We start from the raw sequence: 23,721 nt of genomic DNA, 5'->3' as shown, positions 1-23,721 counted from the left end.
TTGTATCTCCTGCTGTGGATAATGGTTAAATTTCTTATTCTTCTTCCTTTTTCACTTGATCTTGGAGCTTATTATGGACTAATGGCAACTGCTTGAGAGATGACAACATTTAATCTTCACACGGATACAACCATAGCACTCACTGTGATGATTTTCAATGTGGAGACAGATGTAGGAGCATTTGTGGTAAAAAAAAAAATAGCCATTTTTTTGTAACTGTCAAAAGTTCATAGCACTGAAAGCCAAGATGTTGATTATATCCCACAGCTCTGTTTTCATATAAGTAACTCTGACAAGTAAAACAGACTAGAGGTGAAGGCAGCCTGGTTCGATATAACCATGCACAGACATATAGAAACATATACATATGAGGAATCATCAAAAAGTTCATAAGAGTGAGTATTCGGACTTACCCCTAATGCTAGAGCTAGAAACATGCCAGGGGATTCCAATTCAATCCCATCAAGGTGGCATGTATCAATGCCATCTTACTAATCAAAGTGATCAGTTTAAGTTCATAATTGATCATAATGATAGGATTAAATGTCAAAGGGATCACATAAACCAGACTAGTTTCTGCTAATAATAGAATTAAAAAGGAGAGAATGATCCAACATGAGAAGCAGGATACACAGCAGACTCATAGAAAGGCAGATATCCTAAACAGCATTCTGGCCTCAGAATCAGCCCTTACGGCATTCAGATCTGGCTAAAAAGCCCATGAGAGCATTTCAGGCATGGAAAGCCAAGACACTGTGGCAAAAAAAAAAAAAAAAAAAAAAAAAAAGACCTAAATGAAGGATCTCTGTGAGTGAGATCCCAGCAGAAAGAACGGGCCATCAAAGAAGGAGGTACCTTTCTCTGAAGGGAGGAGAGAGCTTCCACTTTGACTTTGGCCTTGTCTAAATAAGATCGGAGTTTTTTCATTCAAGAGGCTTCTATAGCCTTGCCAGCTCATGACAAGAGCCTCAGGTGGTTACTGATGTCATAAATAAGAGTGTCAACTGTTAAATCTGCAATGGGAGTCACTGTGCACTTACTGCCCATGTAGGATCTCTGTCCTTAACGTGTTGTACTATGCGAATTAACAGTAAAACTACTACTCAAACAGTACTCTATATTTTGTGTGTCTATGTGGGTGAAGCCTGTTGAAATCTTTACTTAGTATACACTAAGTTGATCTATTAATAAAGATAGTTGAAAATGAATCTTGATGTGAATGGGATGGGAGAGGGAGTGGGAGACAGGATGGCTACTGGTGGGAGGGAGGGTATGGGGGGAAAAGCCACTATTGTTCAAAAGTTGTACTTTGGAAATTTGTATTTATTAAATAAAAGTTGAAAAAAAGGTGAGTATTATCAGAAAAAACTGTGCAGATATTTCAGTTTTTGGTACCAGAATAAATTTGTTATTCCATTTTCCATGAACTTTTTAAAGTATCCTTATACATACACAAATAGAAAAGGTAATTTTTTTCTTCTAAAGTTATAATTTGTCAGTTCTTAAAAGAAGCAGATTGGTGTCAATGCTGTAGCGTAGAGTGTAAAGTCTTGCTTACAATGCCTGCACCCCATATGGAAATTACTTTGAGTTCTGGCTGCTCCACTTCGGATCCAGCTTCCTGCTAATGGCCTGGGGGGGAAAAAAACAGAAGTTGGCCTAAGTGCCTGGGCCCCTGCTATCTACATGGGAGACCAGGAAGAAGCTCCTGGCTTCTGGTTTCGGCCTGGCCTAGCTCTGGCCCAGCCCTGGCCATTGTGGACATGTAGGGAGTGAATCAGTCAGTGGAAGATTTCTGTTTCTGTAGCTCCCTCTCTCTGTAACTCTGACTTTCAAATAAATAATTTTTTTTAAAAGAAGCAAATGAGATCTTTAAGTGAATAAATCATATCAGCTTATCTAACTCCTTTCAAGAATATCAGTTGGTGATATATAGTGAATGCTTCAAGCTTATATCACATTTTTCTAGACAGAATTTCCATGGCTTTGTTGAGGAATAAGAGGGAAAATTGAAAGAGATTTAGCAAGACTAGATTGTGTGAGGCTCAGAAAAAAAATTTCATTTTATTTAGAGGTAACAGGGAAACTGCATGTTCTTAACCTGAGAATGCAACAACAAAAGATTAAATTACTTAAATAAATAATTAAAGTCAAGAGTTTACCCATAATAAATCACCAAATTTTAGTTAATACTAATGTAACATTAATGTCAAGAGCTGCCACATGTCACGGTTCAAAGGATTATGAACTATGTTGGCATTAAGAAAAGAAAGGGAGTCAAGGTCAGGGCTCCTGCTTGGCTTTGGAAAGGCTGTGTTTTGAGGAGAATAAAGAGAAGTTGATCTCACAAAACTAAAAGCAAGGGTTCTCCCACCAGCCCCCGCCCAGCCCTCAGCTTAAATTTAGTGTATTCACTTCCTCGCCTTTTTCTGCCCTTTTATGTAAGTAGTTTCAGTTCAGCTATGTTCGTGAAGGCACTCCAAGATTAGGCATTATTCTTAAGTTCCAAACTACTTTGAACATTCTTCATTTGTAAATGTCTTCATGGTATTTTAATGGGGCAGATCAGGCACCGCCTGATTTCTGCCATCTTAGCTCAGGAGTTTTACCATTTCTGAATGTCAATCCATCTACTACATGCAAAGACTTCTGTGTCTCCAGGATAGGAGAGGGCAGGGAGAGGCCATGGAGATATCTGTGACTTGAGAAATTGTAAGAAATGAAGAAGATCGTTGCTTCAAGGAATACAGAGTTGAGGATGAGAGCAAACCTTTTCCTAAGAAGCCTTAATTATCTGCAGGACCCTTGTCTAGAGACACGCTCACTTAGTTAAACAGAAGAATTTGTTATGGTAATAATCATCTCCTTTTTTTTCTTGCTCATTACTGGGAGTTTGCTACAGAAGATTCTGAGGTTAAACATTAATTTCATGACTCCACTTTATCTTTGTTTTATCCATCCAACTCCTGCTGCAATAGTTTGATGCTATAGCCAAGGGCCTGGTTTTCTATTATTTAGGTTTTAATGGTACTAACAAAATTTAGTCATTATTTTACAGATGAAAAACCCAATTCACAATTTATTTTATTTAATTAATATTTTAAGTAAAATACACAAAACAGATCTTTATATGTTTTTAATAATCCTATTTGACTATTTCCAAATGATGTTGGTATGAGATTTTCTGATGGTCCGAGCACCATAAAAATATGAAAGATGCTTTGCACTCAGTAAAGTAATCTACGTTACTGGAGCTACAGGACTAAAATACAAAATTCCTTCATTGCCAATGGTCCAATGTATCCAGCTGTCAAAATATGGACATGAGTTGTCTTTCTTGCTGTCTTAGCAGATGGACACTGCCTACATTTTAGCAATGTTCAGTATGTTTCCCTGTATATGTTATAAAAAAATCAATACCCAATTAATTTCATTAAATGTGTAGAAATAATTTTTGGTTTTTAGAAACTAAAATCTCTACAACCATGTAACAAATTTGGCAGTTGGAATCTATGCTGTGTTTCTCCTGGGATTCAGGCATGCCTAGAAAGCTTGAAAAGACTAGTGGGACAGGTCAAGCATGGTGTGTGAGCATGAAAGGGAAGCCAAGGAGCTGGAAGTACCTTGGGACAATGAAGGGATTGATGCTAGCATGGAAGGCAGATTCTAAAACCAGCACAGTATTTTTTATTCATCTCATCTGCTGGTCTGGTCCCTATGGACTTATGACTGAATGCTATCATAAGGAAAGTGGCAAAAAAATGTATGATACATATTTTAGAAAGCCATTAAGCTTACACATCCATGAGCCATGAAGAGTACAATGGTCTCTGTCAGAGCAACTGATAGTGGAATGGCAACAGGAGAGAGCACTTTGGCATTGTTAGCATTTTCACATTGAGCCCCAACAACTTTCTTGAGATGTGAATAGGCAGTAGCAGGGCTGAAAATAATTTTGTAGTATAGGCATAGCTTTGCTCATGTGAAGCAATAGAAGACATCACCACAGAGATCAAAGAGGCCAAAAGGAGTAGTAGAGGTGGCATAGAATTCAAGAAAATTGAACGGAGGGTGGGCATTGTGGCGTAGTGAATTAAGCTATTGCTTGGGATACCTGCATCCAGTATCAGGATGCAGGTTAGAGTCCTAGATACTCTGTGTCCAGTCCAGCTCTCTGCTCCTGAACCTGGGAAGCAGTGGATGATGGCTTAAGTACTTGAACATCTACCACCCATGTGAGTGACCAGGAAGAAGTTCTGGGCTCAAGGGTAAGCCTGGCCCACCCCCAGCTGTCGCAGCCATTTGGTAAGTGAACTAGTAGTTGGAAGTTTTGTCTCTCTCTCTCTGTCTGTCATTCTTTCTTTAAAAAAGATTTATTTATTTGAGAGAGTAACAGACACACACACACACACACATACAGAGATCTTCGATCTGCTGGTTCACCCCCCAGATGCCCACAGTGGCCAGGGCTGGGCTAGGTTAAAGCCAGGAGCCAAGAGTAAGGATTTTCGTCTGGGTCTCCCACATGGGTGGCAGAGGCCTAAGTACTTAGGCCATCTTTTGCTGCTTTTCCCAGGCCATTAGTAGAGAACTGGATCAGAAGTGGAGCAGCCGGGAGTTGAACCAGCACCCACATGGGATGCCAACTATGCAGGTGGTGGCTTTACCCCTATTCCACAATGCCAGCTCCAATCACTCTGCTTTTAAAATAAATAAATAATCTTTAAGAAAGAAAAGCGGTTTGTAGTTCATGTCAGAGACATCTACACAGGAATTCTACAAATACTTGGAAAGAATTTGTGGAGGAAGAACCCTGCAGAACTTCAAAAGCAGATACCGGAAGGGCCAGTCAGTTATCATGTAGGTTTCTTTTTCATCACGACTCTCATTTCTTACTGATTGACTTAGTCTGGAGAAGAAGGTTCAGATATTCTTTTAAAATTTGATGTAAAATTAAAAAGAAAAAAACATTTAATCATTTATTTTGTTTGAAATGGAGAGAGAGAGAGCTTCCACCTACTAGTTCACTCCACAAATGGTACAATGATTGGGGCTGGGCAGGCCAAATCCAGGAGCCTGGAACTCCTTCTCTGTCTCCCATATGGATGGCAGGGGCCAAAGCACTGTGGCCATCTTCTGCTACTTTCCCTGGTGCATTAGCCAGAAGTTGGATTGGAAGTGGAGCAACCACGTCTTAAATTAGTGCTTCAATATGGAATGCTGGCAATTCAAGTGGTGGCTTAGCTAGATGTACCAGCACACTGATCCACAAAATCTATTTGTATCTTTTTTTTTTACTTTGTTAAATTTACAGTATTTCCTACTTTTCTGAGTTTTACTTCCCAATTACTCATTCCATGGTTTCTTATTCCATGAAATTACAAAAGCTAGAATAACACTTGGAATGGGACTGTCATTAACACTAATCTTTTAATGGAATAGAGAAATGAAGAAAAACTAGGCTTATAAAGAAAATGTGAAATTAAGTGGTAAAACCTTGTCCAGAACAGGGCCATGGGACAGCATGAAAAACTAGGACCAAAGAGTAGATGAAACCATTGCCTCTCTTTGTAGCCTGCTCAGCCCACAATCTGAATTCCCCAATGGGTCTTCCTCCAAAGAGGAAAAGGATACTGATGAAGGTATTACTTCTGTCAACAAATATGATCTATTGACAGTGATTTCCTCCAACCTTGTTCTATACATCAAAAATAGAGTGTACTCCACTGGCATTCCACCTGCCTCTTTTCACAAACTAGGAAATCTGAAACTTTCTAATGAGAACAGTGTACTATTGATTTAGCTTATAAAGATTATGTGATTTAATTGTAGCCACCATCTAAACATTTACTAACATCTTTACTTTTGAGGAAGCCTTGAAGTATAGACTTCAAGTTATGAGGATTTCAAAACTATGAAATAGGTGTGTGTGCATGTGTGTGTGTATATGTGTGTACACACAGGTGCTTTCAAAAAGCTCATTTTCTGTTAATTCTGTTTTTCATGAACTTTTTGAGGTACCCATACGTGTAGGTGTCTTTAACATATAATGAGACATTAGGTTTATTTTGGTTCCTTAAGTGTATTGAGTACTGCAATACAAGGCAAGAATGTAGCCCTAATAAAAGACTAGATTTTATTTGAGGGTAAGCAGCACAATGCATGAAAACCTCGTTGAGGGGAGGGTGACAGTATGAGAGGGGATCATAGACAAATCTAAACTGAGTAGGTCTCCGCCTCATTGAAATTCCAGTCTTATTAGCTCAGTGGGTTCAAGAGTTCATAAGAGTTCATGAAATCCCCACATAATATTTGATATGCTTTATGTAGTCAGAAGTGAGTTGCATAGGTTTTAGAGACAACAAAAATCATTGAATCTTTCCTAATTCACCTTAATGCTTTGTATTTAGTCCTACACTTTTTGTATTACTTTGTCAAATTTTGTTATAATATAATATAAAATCAGGTTCTGGATATCAGACAAACTCCAAAGAAAGCAAGATCTGAGCATTATACAGTCAACTGAACTTCCCTGTGAGCTTAAGATTGGAAAATTTACTTAACAGCTCAATTACATTAATCATTAAAGATGATTGGTATGAAATTGGATTTGAAAAATGAAATGTAATGTATTTATGTAATCATAAATGTTTATGCACTCTTTCATTCCAAAGAAATTTGACTCTTAAAAACAAATTTTATATGAAAAACTGAGGGGCAATTGCCAAGCTGCTTATCAATTAATCTTTATTAAGTGTCCTTTGGATGCCAGAAATGTTCACACAATCACCTCATTTAATCCAAGACACACACTGTCGGCTTGTTTGCTTTTATTTTATTTTTTTAATGTTTATTTATTTGGAGACAGAGAGACAGAGAGAAATTTTTCACCAGCTGGTTCACTCTCCAAATGCCCACAGTGGTTGGGGCCTGCCAGGTCCAAGCCAGAAGCCAGGAATGCCATCTGGGTCTTCCATCTGGGTGGCAGGGACTCAGTACTTGAGGTATCATCTGTGCCTCCCAGGCACATTAGTAGGAAGTTGGACGGGAAACAGAAATGGCTCTCAACGGCAGACACTTTGGTATGGGATATGGGTGTCCCCAGGGGCAGCTTAACCTGCTGCACCACAATGCATGTGCCAGGCTTATTTTTATTTTCTAGAAGACTCTGACATACATAGTGAAATTTCTTGCCCATGATCAGAAAATAAGTGCCAAAATTTGAATTCAAGTCTGAACTTCTGATTCTGTACTGATTAGCCAGAAACTCCCTATTATTTTATGTTTAATTTAGAAACCTTATCACTTATATTTACCTTATCAAAGGACTAAACACAAGACTAAATGTCCTGGTGAGTATGTAGAAACACAGTTTTAATGCATTACCAATATATAAGTACAGGGTAGGTGAAGGAAGCAATGTTCTACAAACATAGATTCTCCATTTCTTTGATGATAGATTTGATGGATTGCATTGTATGTGAACTGCATTCTGGGAGCTCACTCACTATATAGATTATTATGTTTGAAGTTATCCAAAAATGATTTGAATGTCAATTCTCTGCCAGATACTTTTCTGGGCAATTGAAATATATGAATAATCAAAAGAAACACATGTGGTTGTCCTCATAGAAACTACTTTTAACATTTTTATATTTTCCATTCACTATATTATATAAATATGTTACTGTAATTATGAATACTGTTATATGCTAAGCATAGGGATTTGGAAAGTTCTTAGAAAATAATTACTTTGACTTGTATGAAAAGCTAACTTAACCATTCTGTAACCTGAGAATCAGCTAACTTTTTGCATAATTTGGGATAATAAAAATGAGTACGAATCATTCTTACAAAGGATAATTTTAGAACACACCATAAGTTATTTTGACTTTCTGGACTTAAGTATAAGTGCAAATTGTTATTTATTTTCAGAGTATTTCTGCAGATCATCTTAGGACTCTTCAGAGCAGACTCCAACTTCAGAGCAGAACTATTAGTCTAGTGACGTTCTAGTCTATAGTGGTATTACTGTGAGAGAGAGAAGGAAATGGGTAATGGCTGCTATTTTTCCAGTGATAAGAAACGGACATTCAACTGGCCATCTGAATAATAATTTGTCACTATCAAGCTTTCCACATGTGTTTCCATTCTTCCCAAGCTCTGAATCCCACTTGGGTGTCATCATTCCATTAACAGAGAGAAAACTCTGCTGTCTTACCTACTACCCAGGACCCCTAGGGTGGGGTTTCCTTCATCCACATTCTCCAACAGAATTACTATGGCTTCCAGACAGACGCTCAGTCTCTCTTGACATCACATAATGGTATCCACCCCTAACATCTAAAAGATTCAATTCTCTATTTAAGTTTGCAGTCTCTAGTTCCTCTTCCCTATTAGAACCATGTTTTAACACTTACATTCACTCTATATTACCTATTCTTTTACATGTATTCTTCATTTTTTCGGAGAAAGTATTCAAATAATACTGTGGGTCATGTACAGATCTCCACCCTTCACCCTCACACATATTTGATTTCTTTCTACCTCTTAGCTGTTCCTATTCAGCCCCATAGGGTCCATTGTCCTCACTCTACTTTTAAGTGCTGATGTTCCCAGGGCATCTGCCTGGGTCATTTTGGTTATCATTCTGTAACTCTAATTCACCAGACTCAATATGTTACATTCTACTTATATATATAAAACCAAATTTGTCCTCAGCCTACATTTTTCTTCTTTTCTGTTGCCCTCTGCACAAAGATATTTACCAGTCCATGAGATGCTAATAACAGGATGTAGCAGAATCAACATATCTGAAATTATGCTAACCACATTTCCACTCATCTCTGCTTCTTCTTTATCCTGAACAGCATCTGAAATGAAATACCTGAGAAGCACCTTACTCTCAACCCCTTTCCTGCTAGATCAAAGTATCCAAGTCCCCTAACATCTACCCTGTAATATATTTTATTCTCCTCCCACTGAGTCCCACTATCTTCCCCTTATCTTAGGCCTCATGCTTTCTCATTTGCATCACTGGAATATCCTCTGAACTGGTATCACTCCCTTTAGTCTGACTGCTATCCCATTTGTCACCCAATGCTGTCAACATGGTCTCTCTGTCTCACCCAGCTCCCTTACCTCCCTGGTACAGATAATTACCTGTCACTCATATTCTCTGCTATTTATCAAGTGACCCTATATTACAAAAAGGGATCTACATGCTCACATGTTAAAAATTTATAAAAGCAAGCCTCTTGTAAATAATTAGAACAGTTTTTCCAGAACCAACATAAAAATGTTTGTGCCAAGATTAACAAAGGTAATATAACAAAAGAAATTTTGATAGTTTTTTTTTTTGCTATAAATCAGTTTAAATTGTCAATTTTCTATTAACAACAAGTCTCTGAAGGATTCTGTAGAAAGGATTTCTATAGAAATAGTGGTTTTCTGAGAACATATTCTAGCTTCACAATGAAAATCAACTTGGTGGTGTTGCAGGCAGTGGCTTCACCCGCTACGCCCTGATGCCAGCCCCACATCTAGCTTTTGTAACATTGTTATCTTCTATAAACAAATATTCAAAAGAACCCCCAAATCAAAGTTTACAATAGAAATTCCTAGACTAAAGATAATAAAATAGCTGCTACACATTTCCATGTTTTTCTTTAATAATAAAACCCTAGGCATTATAATTGTTAAAGACAAAATTACAGCAAATCTAATTTTGCGGCCTTTAACTGGTTTATTCACAATTCTGGAACTGGGTGCGGTCCCAACAAACAAGGCTCAGAATGCTGTACTCCTTCACACAGGCTGGCTGTATTTTATCCAGAGAGAAGAACGTGACAGAAAGTGAAAGTGAGGCACAGAGACAGCCCTTACCTTTTAATTTGCACCTGGTTTGAGCATTTGGTCACTTGTGACTGATAGAGACTCAGCTACTTGTTACAAAAGATTACAGTCTATTTACACATCAGATTAGGTTACAGTTCATTATAAATAAAGAAACTTGTAAGCCAAATTGAAAATATGTACAGAGGCAGCTTTAGACCAAACAATTCAACTTAACAATTCCCCTTTTTAGTCAGCTCCATTTTGAATGACCAAAACTTTGGACTTTAGCATTACTCTCACTATTGGAAATGGCTTTGTTTGGTCTCAATTCACACTGGGCAATAGCACAACAGTGGGTTTTGTAAGGTGAGAATAAGGAGATAGAACAATTTAGAAATGATTCTCTGTGAAACATCAAGTTACTTTAATTTACCCATGAGAAGTGAGAATCAGAATGGTGAATGCAGGGGCCTACACGAGCCATGATATTGGCCTGTGCTGTGAAGATGTCTTGCAGCAGATCCCCAGGAAATGTGACCTTTCAATGAACTCTATGACCAAGGAAATATCTACTATACTTTAAGAAGGAATGAGAAACGGCCAGTGTTGTGGCATAGCAGGTGGAGCCGCCACCTGCCATGCTGGCATCCCATATGGACATTGGTTTATGTCTCGGCTGCTCCACTTCTGATCCAGAATACTACTAATGCACCTGGGAAAAGCACCATAAGATGGTCCGTGTGCCTGGGTCCTTACACTCATGTGGGTCATTGTGGCCATTTGGGGAGTGAACCAGCAGATGGAATGGATCTCTCTCTCTCTCTCTCTCTCTCTCTCTCTCTCTCCCTCTCTCTGTAATTCTGCTTTTCAAATAAATAAATAAATATTTTTTTCTTTTAAAGGAGTGAGCTTTTCCTCTTAGAGCCATTTCGGGAAGAGTGATTAAAAACCCCATCATTTGTCTCTCTGTCCATTTAGATCACACTGAGTGTGGGAATGAGTGAGTAAATGTAACACACCTTCTTAATCAATAATGAAATCGGTAAGCTATTATCAGGTATTGGTGAAATTCAGTGAAGTATTCTTCAATATTCACTGTGATCGATCATCATGCACACATTGTTTTAAATCTGATTCAATGTATGTATTCACCCTGCAAGGAAAGTGTAAAACTTGTAACCAAACTCAGGCTTGTGAAACAGCCAACTCAGGCAACTGATTGAATGTTTCCGGGTTTAAATCCTTAGTCTGATTAGCTGAATAAACTTCCAGTTTAATTTTTCAACCAGGCTCTGATTTCCTACTCAACAACAGGAAGTGAGAACAGCTGGGACAAGAAATCTCCCCACAGGTACAATTTGAACAACAGTGGTGTTAGGGGTGGTGCTGGTTAACCAGGAGGTGAACTAACAATCCCTTAGATCATGTGAGGATCTGGGTCTGGTGTGACAGATCTAATATTTCATCACATTACCCACAGAAGCTGCTGGTTGTGAAACTCTAACTACAAGCAAAAACAACAGTCACAAGCAAGGAAAAATAAGAGAGAGGAATTCCCTGAGGGCATAGGAGTCCTGATGCGTAATCTTGGGACAGCTGTCCCTGTGTAGGAAGTGACTGCCTCTGAGGAGAAGCTGTGTTACCTCAAGGTCCCCAACGGCTGTGCAGTTCCCTTGTGAGTTGTGAGATGCGGACACCCACGTTCGAGGCCCTAAAGGTCTCCTGCAGTCTGGTTGATGAGAAGAACTTAGTATAGTCTTCCCAGTGGGTCTCAAGGGCAGTCTTTCTCTCGTCATTTCAGAAGGCTTAATCTCCAGGTTCCAGACCTTGAAAAATTTAATTATTCTCAGGTGGATGACTCAAGAAACGCTTTTACCTGACGAAAATATGTTTTAGTCCAATACATCGAAACCTTAGAGTAATTAATCACATCAATGCACAGGAGAGTGGACTATGCATGGAGCTCAATTATTAGGTACATAGGTCTTTAAGCTATTATTGCTATTATTTTATTTATTTTTGGTTTTTTAATTTTATTTTCTTGGTATTTTTAGAAAGCTTTTATTTAATAAATATAAATTTCATAGGTACAGATTTAGGAATATAGTAGTCCTTCCCCCCCATACCTGCCCTCCCATGCCAACTCCCATCCCACCTCCTACTCCCTCTCCCATCCTATTCTTAATTAAGATTCATTTTTAATTATCTTTATATACAGATGACCAACTCTATACTAAGTAAAGATTTCAACAGTTTGCACACACACAGACACACAAAGTATAAAGTACTGTTTGAAGACAAGTTTTACCGTTAATTCTCATAGCATAACACATTAAGGACAGAGGTCCTACATGGGGAGCAAGTGCAGTGACTTCTGTTGTTGATTTAACAATTGACACTCTTGTTTATGATGTCAGTGATCACCTGAGGCTCTTGTCCTGAGCTGCCAAGGCTATGAAAGCCTCTAGAGTCCACAAACTCTGTCAGAATTTAAACAGGACCATAAGTAAAGTGGAAGTTCTCTCCTCCTTTCAGAGAAAGGTACCTCTTTCTTTGATGGCCCCTTCTTTCCACCAGGATCTCACTCACAGAAATCCTTCATGTAAGTCATTTTTTTTGCCACAGCGTCTTGGCTTTCCATGCCTGAAATGCTCTCATAGGCTTTTGAGCCAGATCTGAACGCCTTAAGTGCTGATTCTGCAGCCAGAGTGCTGTTTAGGGCATTTGTCATTCTAAGAGTCTGCTGTGTATCCTGCTTCCCATGTTCGATCATTCTCTCCTTTTTAATTCTATCTACTGTTATTAGCAGTCACTTGGTCTTATTTATGTGATCCCTTTGACACTTATTCCTATTTATATGATCACTTTAACTAGTAAGATGGTATTGGTAGCACCCAGCTTAATGGAATTTGGAGTCCCACGGCAAGTAAGTTCCTGGGAATGTGTGCTGAACTGTACACCTCCTCCCTCTCTTATTCCCACTCTTATTTTTTACAGGGATCAATTTTCAATTGGATTTAAGCACCTATGAATAATTCTGTGTTAAGTAAACAGTTCAATCCATGGTATTAAGTAGAAAAAAGAAACAATAAAAGATAAAATAAAATAATAAGCTGTTCCTTGACAGTCAAGACAAGGGCTAATCAAGTTATTGATTCTGATAGTGTCACTTTCACTTCTACAGGTTTTCTATTATGTACTCAGTTAGTTGTCACACATCAGGGAGAACATATAATATTTATTCCTTTGGGACTATCAGCAACTATTTTAGAAAAGATCCAACTACCTGTTCCAGTGCGAGTGGATCTGATTGCCATCAATCTGCAATACCTTTGACAAAGATGATCCAGTTCATTCTGTCCGCTTTGCCTAATGCAAGGCTGTATTGTAATGTGAAGAAAAATTGTATGTACAAAACCTTCACTATTTTATAACTAGTATGGTGGAATTAGTACCTCTATCCCTGGAAATCTTTCTAATAACGCCCCATGAAAGCAGGACACTTTCAGACAGCCTTTAAGCTACTGTTGTAGCAGAACTTCCTGCCTGGGAATGTCTTTATGCAACTAGAAAACGTGTGTAAAAATGACAATTGAATGATATCCCTTGTAAATCTGCACATGAGCTAGCAGGCAGCACTAGTATACCTGAAGGGTTTCTTGCTTCCCCCTGGTTATGGTCTTGACAAGCCAAACCTTGGACATAAACCACTGTAGCAATTTTAGAACAGTTATCACACCAATTGTTTTATCACCTACAGAAAAGAATTTAGGATAAAAAGGAGGATTTATTTCAGCAAGCATTTTGCAAATGAAGAGGCATAGTCTTCGAGGCCAAATGAAATCACACTCTGAAGGAATAAAGGAGAGGTCTGTATTTAAAAAAAAGTTCCTGCCCAGGGTTCCATGCTTGTCTGCTTACCCAAATAAGGAATGGAAGCTTAAGGGAAGAGCTCAGTCCTGATAGGTTGTTTTGCAGTATTGAATGCAGGGTCATTGATCGGGTCTGGGTGGCAACAGGCAATGTATTGGAGATGGTTTATCTCACTAGTGAAACAGGAACATGCCCAAGCAAGGGCCTCAAAGTAGTTTTTCCAGAAACATGTGTAAGTAGTCAGCACATGGCTACTCAGCAACATTTTTAATTTTAGGCCCATTATACAACTTGGGATACATCTGGAGAATCCAGCTTTTCCTGGGGTTTACATTTTTATCCCGCAGTGAATTGTGGAGTATACAACTTTTAATGATGGGAATCTGAACGACTCAGGATGAACCAGAAAGCCATCCATATTTCCTCACTTAACATTGGATTTGTATCCTCTTCAGTAAGAAATTTGGTTTTCCAATTCAGGTGCACAATACTATTTATTAAATGGATTATCATAGGTAATCTGACTTGAGCCAATATCATGGGTTAATTTAAATTGTATAGTTTAGCATTTCAATTTTACTCAGTTATAATTCATTTATGCAAGCATGCTCAAACAATCTCCAAACTGGATAAAATTACTTTTTTTCTTAACTAAAAAAATACATCCTCATGCCTTCTTTATAACTTTCCTCACTGAAATACAGCATACTTTATTTCTGTTACTTCTAATTCTAATTACTATATATTGATGAGAATTTAATGCTTAGTAATTTTGAACCAGTATTCTGTAGACAAACACCATTTCATAATTTCTAGATATGTGGACCTTCTCATAACAAATATTTTTCTTATTTATTTAAAGACTCAAATATATTTAGCTTCTCTATACTGTCTTAACAGCAATGTGCTAATGTATATATTAGTGTATTGTAACATAGAAATGACTCAGGCATCCAAACACTATCACTTACCATGACTTAAAGAGTTTAAGTCACTGAAAAAGAATTCCAAAACTAGGACAAATCTATGAATTGTCATCTCACCCCAGCAAGGGATCTAGCCAAGGACACTTGCCCATTTTTTGATTGACCTTACTGATTTTTGTCCTAAGTAATTGTTAGCTGGGTTGCTCATTTTGATTCCTGCATACTACCTGGAAATTTCTGTGAAATGTAATACATAGGAACAATTTGTTTGGAATCCTTTAATGTTGGGGAACCAGCAGGACTTTTGTGGCCCACTCAACCTTCGCAGAGCCATATTAAGGTCTTTGTTTTAACCTCATCACTGTTCTCTATTGACCATATTTGTAAATAGCCATTGATAATTTCCATCTTGCTGGATGAGTCACTTTGACTCTTTTGCCTTTTTCCATGTTTTAAAATTAATTAATCTAATGTTTTTATTAGCATCTTTAAGACCCACCAGGGGAAGTTAAGAGAGCAAATTTCATAAAGTTGACTGTAGCTCAAAGTTACATGGAATGAGATGGGCTGGGTGATGGGCATATTTAGTAGATGAATAGTGGGGTCATCAGAAAGTCAGTCCCCCGTGGTTTGCACACAAAGCACTCAAGCTCTGTCATGCAGGATGTTGCACCTTGCATTTATAGGTGGAGTCAGTGTCCCTTCTCAGATAGAAAGACTTGATAGAGGTTTTACTCTAGTCCATCAGTCTGCTGTTTCATCAGGGAGAATAACCTCTTGTACTTCTGAATGATATACAGTTGTGTGTCTTTCTTCCATAGTTAGCTGTGGGTCCTGTATCTACCCAAATATGCTTTTCCACTGTGTGATGTTTAAAACCCAAAGACACGATTCCTAAACTGGTTACTGAATCCATTCTTAGCAAAGGCTCCTCAGAAGCTGATGATGCTGATCGACCAAATGAAGTAATTTGTTTACATTAGACCCTACAGTTTTAATAGTCTCCTGGTTCTGTCCTTCTCCCATATTAACTACCTCTTGGTAACTGCAATAGACTTAAGTATTTTCATCTTTATTTCAGATTTCTGCCCCCTCCCCACATGGTTAAGATTTCAAAGCAGAGGCATAAATACAGTGTACCAATGAAAGCAGGATGTGTTTAACAGTGTGAGTGTGGGCCACCCTACATGAAGAGATACCTGGCATGAGTGAGCCAGAAATGTGCCTATGAGGAGAGTGGGAGGAGGCCAGAGAAGTATCTCTATGTATGGTCAAGAGCAAAAGAAGGGCCCCTCCCGCATTATCAGCCTCTTCTATGAGATGAGGGTGGTACCATAATTGAATAGACAAGTGGGGTGGAGTTTAGAGTGTGTGTGGCTTTCTTGGGGGTTTCGTGGCACCTCCATGTGGACTTCCATGTGGCCATGATGGCTTCTCTTCCTTCCTGGTCCTGGGTGAGACACAGGTGGATCATGGGAAAGTGGGCATATTACATTGACAGGTACAGGGATAGAGTCACAGTTTAGGGCTGGCAGAAATTCCAACTCACCTACCCTATCTAGCTCCCTGCCTGGTCTCCCCCCATGTCAGGACCCACAGGACATACAAGTCCTTTCTGTTGCCCCTGCCTGGTTTTTCCCATGGGGTGGGAATGGCTTTGAGGCTGGAAGCCAAAGCTCAGGATGACTGAAACCTGAGCTGAGTATGCTGTCAAGGTCCAGCCCAGCACTTTGTTTTAATTTCATTTTAGCTCTTAAGCATAACAATAACTTAGGGATTATATTTCTTACTCTTTTCATATGAGTTTCATTTCCTCATGCATCCAGTGAACCAAGTGTCAAGGAACTGCAGGCATCTCTAAATGACATTGGTAACCTTTACCTTCAGTTACTGAGCTCAGCACAGCTGTGGTTTCCTACCAAGAGTGACCCAGAGGCCACCCAGGAATCAAACGCTTCTATCCTCCGTTTGTCCACAAGATTTTATACCAGTTTTTGGCAGAGAGGTCTTGGGAATCAGGAATTAAATTTTCAATGTTTTCCACAGTTCTTTTAGCTCCATTTAACAAAAAAATGTAATTGAGAAATAAGTTAATGCTTGGAAAATTAAGGTAAAGATGGATAAAGAGAAAAGCAGTGACGGTTAATTTAGTTATAGCCCAGTCCCTTTTTTTTTTTTAATCGGGTCCTTAGTATGCTTCTTCAGTCTTCCTTTACTTTTTGCAAAGAGCTTTTTTTTTTTTTTTTTTTAAACAAAGGCAGATTGGATTAAATTAGTCTTTTACCTGCTTTCCAGGCACCAATTTGATATGCATGCATTGCTTTTTTTGCTAGGTTTCGGCTCTCTCTCTTTTTTCCTAATATATTTCACAGATAAGCAATTTTATCTGAGTTAAAAGTTTCCTTCTGTGGCATAACTCTGGTTATTGTGGGTAAGGCTACCTTTATTTATGTACTGAACCCTGTTCAGTTTTGTAGGACTAAATTAGGGTGACGCCTACCTATAAGCTTGCTTACTTATATCATGACGCCCAGGGATCATATGCTCTCTCACAACATAAATTGGCCCTGGATTCAAAAGCCAAACACCTAGGGGTTCAAAGCAACCAGAGCTAGGTCTGGCCCTAGAGGAACCTACTGCCAACCCTCAGGGGTCCATGAGGAAAGAGAGGACCCGAAAGGAATCAGATCAGCAGTGCCATGAAGTACTCTTCAGAGCCAGCAGCTACTTCAGCTCCATTTGTAGTCATCAAAGCTTCCATTAGGCAAAACTACCTCCAATGTAGCTGTATGGATTTTTAAAAAGATTTAATTATTTATTTGAAAATCAGATTTGCAGAGAAAGAGAGAGAGAGAGAGAGATCATCCATCCACTGGTTCACTGCCCAGATGGCCACAACTTGCCAGGGCTGAAGCCAGGATCCAGGAATTTTTTTCCAGGTGTCCCATGTGGGTAGCAGGAGTCCCAGTACTTGGGCTCTCCTCCACTGCTTTTCCCAGGCCATTAGCAGGAAGCTGGACTGGAAGTGGAGCAGCTGGAGCAGAAACTGGCACCCGTATAGGATGCCGGCTTTACTTGCTATACCACTATGCTGGCCCAGTTTTATAGATCATAATTGGCTTTGTTTACCATGGTGAAATTGGGCAGTAGTCCAGACCAAAATTGGTTCAGAATACCCCCACTCTGTCACACAGGCAAGTTCCATTTATAGCCAGAGAAAAGGAAGTGAGATACAGAGACAGCCTGATAAGTTCCAGCTCAGGTCTAACTTATTTGAAAACGGTTTGAACAGCTGACCTCTCATGATTAGCTGAGACTCAGCTACTAGTTACAAGAGTAGATTACTGACTGTTTATATAACAACTTATAGTTCACTGGGAATGGGGAGACATTTAGGCCAAACTTAAAATATGTACAGAGGCAAATTTAGGCCAAACGATTCAACTTAACATTATAAATAAACTATGGATTGTTGCAAACTTAAATATATGTTGAAGACAAATGAGTTTTTAATAATGATATTTTGAACTGGAAATCCAGTTATTAAATTGTAATGATCATTAACATAATCTTTACTTGGTTCATAAATATAATCCAATTATTGCTGAGATAGAACATATGTGTTATGTTCTTAAAAAATTGAGACTATTAAGAAAAATAAGACTCTTTGATTATCCCTCATTAATTGATGTCCATAATTTCTAACCCTGCTTATGATATTATGTGAAGGTTATGACTCATTGCTTATGTTCTTGGCAAGGAAACTTAAAAACAAATCAAACATGCACACATATCGCTAATTAGCACATTGTGTTTCTGCATTTCTATGCACAGAAATGCATGAAACAAAATGTGTATAAACTCATTGCTTTTGGTTTAAACAATATTAATAGTGATTTCAGGCAAGGTAAACACTACTTTAAATAGCGGTATTAAGTTATTGTATAGGAATGAAAAACATGAACTCTGGAACCACTTCATAACTCTGATACCATGGGAAAGTTATTTAGCCCCCTGTACCTCATTTCCTCATGTTAACGTGAGATAATAGTAGTGCCCACCTCCCAGAGTTTCTATCAAAGTTAAATGAGCTCAGGGATGTCTCCTGTTTACAATAGTGGCTGTCACCCATTAAACTCCACATGGTGGTGATAACGATGCAACCAACAGATGCAGGGGGTAAGACTTCTGTTTCTATTGGCTCAGCATTGTATGGACTCTGCCACTATCATTCAATTTGATGCTGTTTCATTGTGATTCCATCTTTGTTTGAAACAGATTGCAAAGGAGTGTTGTGAATCAAAGTAAGCATACCAGGGCTGTCACTGTTGGGAAGTGATTTTAAAACAAACACAACACATAGATCCATGTATATGGATTTCATGACATTGAACCAAACAGCAAAGAGTTGCATTTTTCTTTTCTGATTTAATACCTTGGATAATTGAAGATAGAGCAATTCCAATCTGCTAGCTTCAGACTAGAGCTATTAAATATCCACAATCAAAAACATCTGTTTGCTTATGCCCTCTTTTTTCCAAATATCCCAAGGAAGTGACATCTCTTTCATCTTTGAAAAGGAAATATTTTACTCCATCTAGTGCAGAGGAGTGAAATATTTACCTTCCATTTACCATCCTAATACCAGCGATTTTGGTCATTCATCCACTGGGACAGGAAATTTCCATATTACTATAATAATGAATGTAATGTTATCCTAATAGCTGAAATGGCTTATACTATCAATGGAAATGTATTAAAATAAAAATAAAAAGAGATGGGGAAAGGATAAGGTAAGAGAAACATAGGCGAGCCAAAAGCAGACACAAGAGTGTGAGAGAATCCACAAGAGGACCCTTGTCCCTGTTGGGGTTGGTGATGTGTAGATCCTAAGAAGGAAGAGAAAAGGACCAGAAAACACTCTTGGGCCAGGACACATTTCTTTCTGGAAGTTGCTAACTATCCTTTCTTATCCTGATGGTGTTAGTTTTCTATAGAAGCATACTAAAGTGCTCGAGGCTTAGCAGTTGATAGCAAGAGGCACTTAATATCTCACCAATTCTGTGGCTCATGAATCTCCTGGTGATAGAGCTGAGTGGTTCTGACTCGGAATTCATTTCTCACAAAGTACAAATCAAACGGTTGGCTGCCGATGCTGTCATCTGATGGCTCAGCTTGGTGAGGATCTGCTTCTGAACTTAATCAACTCAGGCCATGTGGCATACCACCCAGCTCCGCAGCCTGGTTCTCCTGTGTGGGTCTCCCTGCGGGGCTGCTTTGTGTCATGGCAGCTGGCTTTCTCCAGAAGCAAAGCAAATGATCTGTGAGTGGAGGAGAGAGCCAAGGCACTGATAGGGAAGCCAGTCATTTATAATCTAATCTCAGAAGTGACATCTCATCACTTCTGTCACATTCCATTAATTAAAAATGAGTCATTAAGTCCAGCTCTCACTCGAGGGGCGTCTATCACACAAAGATATGAATTCCATGAAGTGGGGAGTATGAGAAGTTATTTAAAAGGCTGCCTCTGACGTTGACTTCATGTCTATCACTCAAGCCAACTCTTAACTTGTGTACAGGTGTCTGGAAAATGAAGATATCTGTCTGTACAATGATAATGATAAAAGGGAAATTTTTGGATGAAATTCTACTCTTAATCTAAAAATTTAGAAGTAAAATAGTAACAAGAAAAATGCCTTGTCTCTTAGAAATACACATAGAATATTTTTTTTTAATATTTATTTATTTCAAAGTCAGAGTTACAGAGAGAGAGAAGGAGAGGCAGAGAGAGAAGTCTTCCATCTGCTGGCTCACTACCCCATTGGCCGGAGCTGCACTGATCCAAAGCCAGGAGCTAGGAGCTTCCTTTGGGTCTCCTACGTGGGTGCAGGGGTCCAAGGACCTGGGCCATCTTCTACTGCTACCCCAGGCCATAGCAGAGAGCTGGATCAGAAGTGGAGCAGCCGAGCCGGCGCCGTGGCTCAACAGGCTAATCCTCCGCCTTGCGGCGCCGGCACACCGGGTTCTAGTCCCGGTCGGGGCACCGATCCTGTCCCGGTTGCCCCTCTTCCAGGCCAGCTCTCTGCTGTGGCCAGGGAGTGCAGTGGAGGATGGCCCAAGTGTTTGGGCTCTGCACCCCATGGGAGACCAGGAGAAGCACCTGGCTCCTGCCATCGGAACAGCGCGGTGCGCCGGCCGCAGCGGGCTACCGCGGCGGCCATTAGAGGGTGAACCAATGGCAAAGGAAGACCTTTCTCTCTGTCTGTCTCTCTCTCTCTCACTGTCCACTCTGCCTGTCAAAAAAAAAAAAAAAAAAAAAAAAAAAGAAGTGGAGCAGCCGGGACTAGAACCAGCGCCCACATGGGATGCCAGCACTGCAGGCAGTGACTTTACTCTCTACGCCACAGTGCCGGCCCCAGAATATTTTTAAAATATAAAAATTATGACATGTGCTATTTGATGTCTAGATTTCAATACATTAGAATTTTAAAGAAAGAAGGCAAAGCTGAGTTCAACTGGATAAAGGACATTTTCTAAGAGACTGAATAACCACAGTCAGTTATCACATGTGACATTCATATTAATTCTGTAGAATAATGTAATATCCAGGAACTAGTCAAAATTCTCTGTGAGCCTCCAAAATATGTCTTATAGTTGGCTTATCTAACCAGAATCCAATCCGATTAAACTGAGTGTACTCCTGTAGTGTCCTTTATGTCTCCATTTCCCGAATTTTCTGTAAATTGCTTTCTATTTCTAGAGGATGACTAGATTCAAGGTTTAATTCTTCTGGCAGGAACAGGTCGTTCTCTGTACCTCCTATTCTACAACGTTGGGAGATGTGAAATAATGTTAGATTGATCATTTTTCCAGCGTTGTTAACTTGATCACTCCATTATAAAATTCTCATTCTTTCACCTAATTTAGCATTGTGATTATCTCCCTGACGAATTATTTAATTCTTTGCTATAAAATACTGTAGTGATTTTCTGTTTAGATTATTCCTTTGTCATTTGCAAGTTAGAATTTTTCTTTAAGGAATATTTTCCCATCTGTTTGATTTCTTGTAATGTGGATTATACATGAAACAAATTCTAAATGTTAGATCATTTTTGCTGACTTGATTTCCTAAAAATGTGTTGCTCCAGCAACCTCTGGAATTACTTAGTGAGAGTCTTCTGAATCATGAACTTTTATATACTTGATAATATTAAGTCCATTGTTTTGACTATTCTAAGTCTTAGATTTTATAAAACCTTTCAGAATTGTTATTTATTAATTTTTGAAAAGCAAGTTTTGTTTCAAAACAACCTGAAAAGAGCAGTCAGAGGGATGACATACCTGGTAGGAAGGAACATACAATCTCATGTCCATGTGCGAGGTCAGAGTTCAGAGTTTCACCAGTTGAGGCTGATTACCCAAAACTCAGTAGAATCGTACCAGGCTGAAACACAAATGTACCTTGAAGATGCCCACTTCATCCTTGTTCTCCAGATATGCTCTTATTTCACAAAAGAGCACATCCAGGACAATCTACCGAGGGAATCTGCTTAATTATTAAAATAAACATTTTCATGAAGAACATAGTTAAGTTAGTAGCCTCCTTCACATGTTCACGTTTTTAAAAGAGCCACAGAGGTTTCATTCATGTTTTGAGCAGTTGAGTTGGCAAAGATCCTCTCTCCATTCGTTGAAGCTGTGTTATATTCAATTCCGCGTCACAACAGCCAACCAGAAGATTCTTTTGCTACTTTTGAAGTACTGACTGGGCTGGCACCTGCAGTAGTACCTAGATAAATGAGATTTCTGTGGAGAATCAGCTGGTTCTAGATGCACTTATTTTACCCTACCCTTGTGATGACTGTTGTTATGGTACCCCACTGCCCAGCAGGGGAGCTGCTCATTCTCTCCCGGGAGCCGCTGGGTCCTCTCTTAATTGACTTCTGCACTGTCCCTCAGCCAGTCTGGTAAGCAGGCCCCTGACATCGCAGGGAGCCTGGGCAGAACCCCACCTCCGAAACTATGGAGCATCATGCAACTCTCCTGTCATTGTTTTTTCACAAGAGGCCTCATCACCATCTGATACACTGCACATTTTTATATATTTTTGTTATCTGTCTTCTTTTTAGAACAAGCTTCTTTAGAGCTGGTGTTTGGTTTCCTTTATTTATTGTAGAACTTCAGATCTTAAGAGCTGCTGATACACATTAAGTGTTTAATCAATATTTCTTAACAATGGATCAATGAAGCCAGGCAGTCCCTTCAGACTGTGTGTGTGTGTTTCAGACTGTGTGTGTGTGTGTGTAGTATGTATTTTTTTTGGTGTTGTGCGTGCTAAGAAAGACAGAACGTGAAGGGCAAGAGAGAGGGAGACAGACACAGAGAAAACTATGCTCCATTAGCAAAATCCATAGCAAAATCTGAAGCCAACAAAGAAAAGACTGTGAATAAGAAAATTCAGACAACTGAGTTTCCAAAACCAAAAGGAAATAAAGTGTTTTGACATGGAGGAAGAAATGGACTATTGAGTTAAAATGTTCCTAAGAGGTTTCCTAAGAAAAGAACAAAGCCTTAACTACTCAGTGTTACAACATTTTGCTAGGGTAGTGCAAGACTGAATATTTAGATTTCTCTGCATCTGTAAACACTTCTTAAGTAAAGTGTTCATATTTTTATTTATTTATTTTTTTATTTTATTTTTGACAGGCAGAGTGGACAGTGAGAGAGAGACAGAGAGAAAGGTCTTCCTTTTGCCGTTGGTTCACCCTCCAATGGCCGCCGCGGTAGCGCGCTGCGGCCGGCGCACCGCGCTGTTCGGATGGCAGGAGCCAGGTGCTTCTCCTGGTCTCCCATGGGGTGCAGAGCCCAAACACTTGGGCCATCCTCCACTGCACTCCCTGGCCACAGCAGAGAGCTGGCCTGGAAGAGGGGCAACCGGGACAGGATCGGTGCCCCGACCGGGACTAGAACCTGGTGTGCCGGCGCCGCAAGGCGGAGGATTAGCCTGTTGAGCCACGGTGCCGGCCAAGTGTTCATATTTTTAAAAAGAGTAATTTATTTACTTGAGAGGCAGAGTTACAGAGAG

General features: G+C 39.3%; 1 pseudogene; it reads right to left on the bottom strand.

Annotated features, from left to right (window-relative positions):
• Window positions 1–22,354: 22,354 nt before the first annotated feature.
• Window positions 22,355–22,622, bottom strand: LOC133765264 (SS18-like protein 2; annotated as a pseudogene).
• Window positions 22,623–23,721: the final 1,099 nt, after the last annotated feature.

This window comes from Lepus europaeus, chromosome 8 (genome assembly GCF_033115175.1).
Source record: "Lepus europaeus isolate LE1 chromosome 8, mLepTim1.pri, whole genome shotgun sequence".
In the NCBI taxonomy this organism is placed as follows: domain Eukaryota; kingdom Metazoa; phylum Chordata; class Mammalia; order Lagomorpha; family Leporidae; genus Lepus; species Lepus europaeus.
Note: the sequence above shows the minus strand (reverse complement) of the source record. Positions and strands in the feature narration are given on the sequence as shown.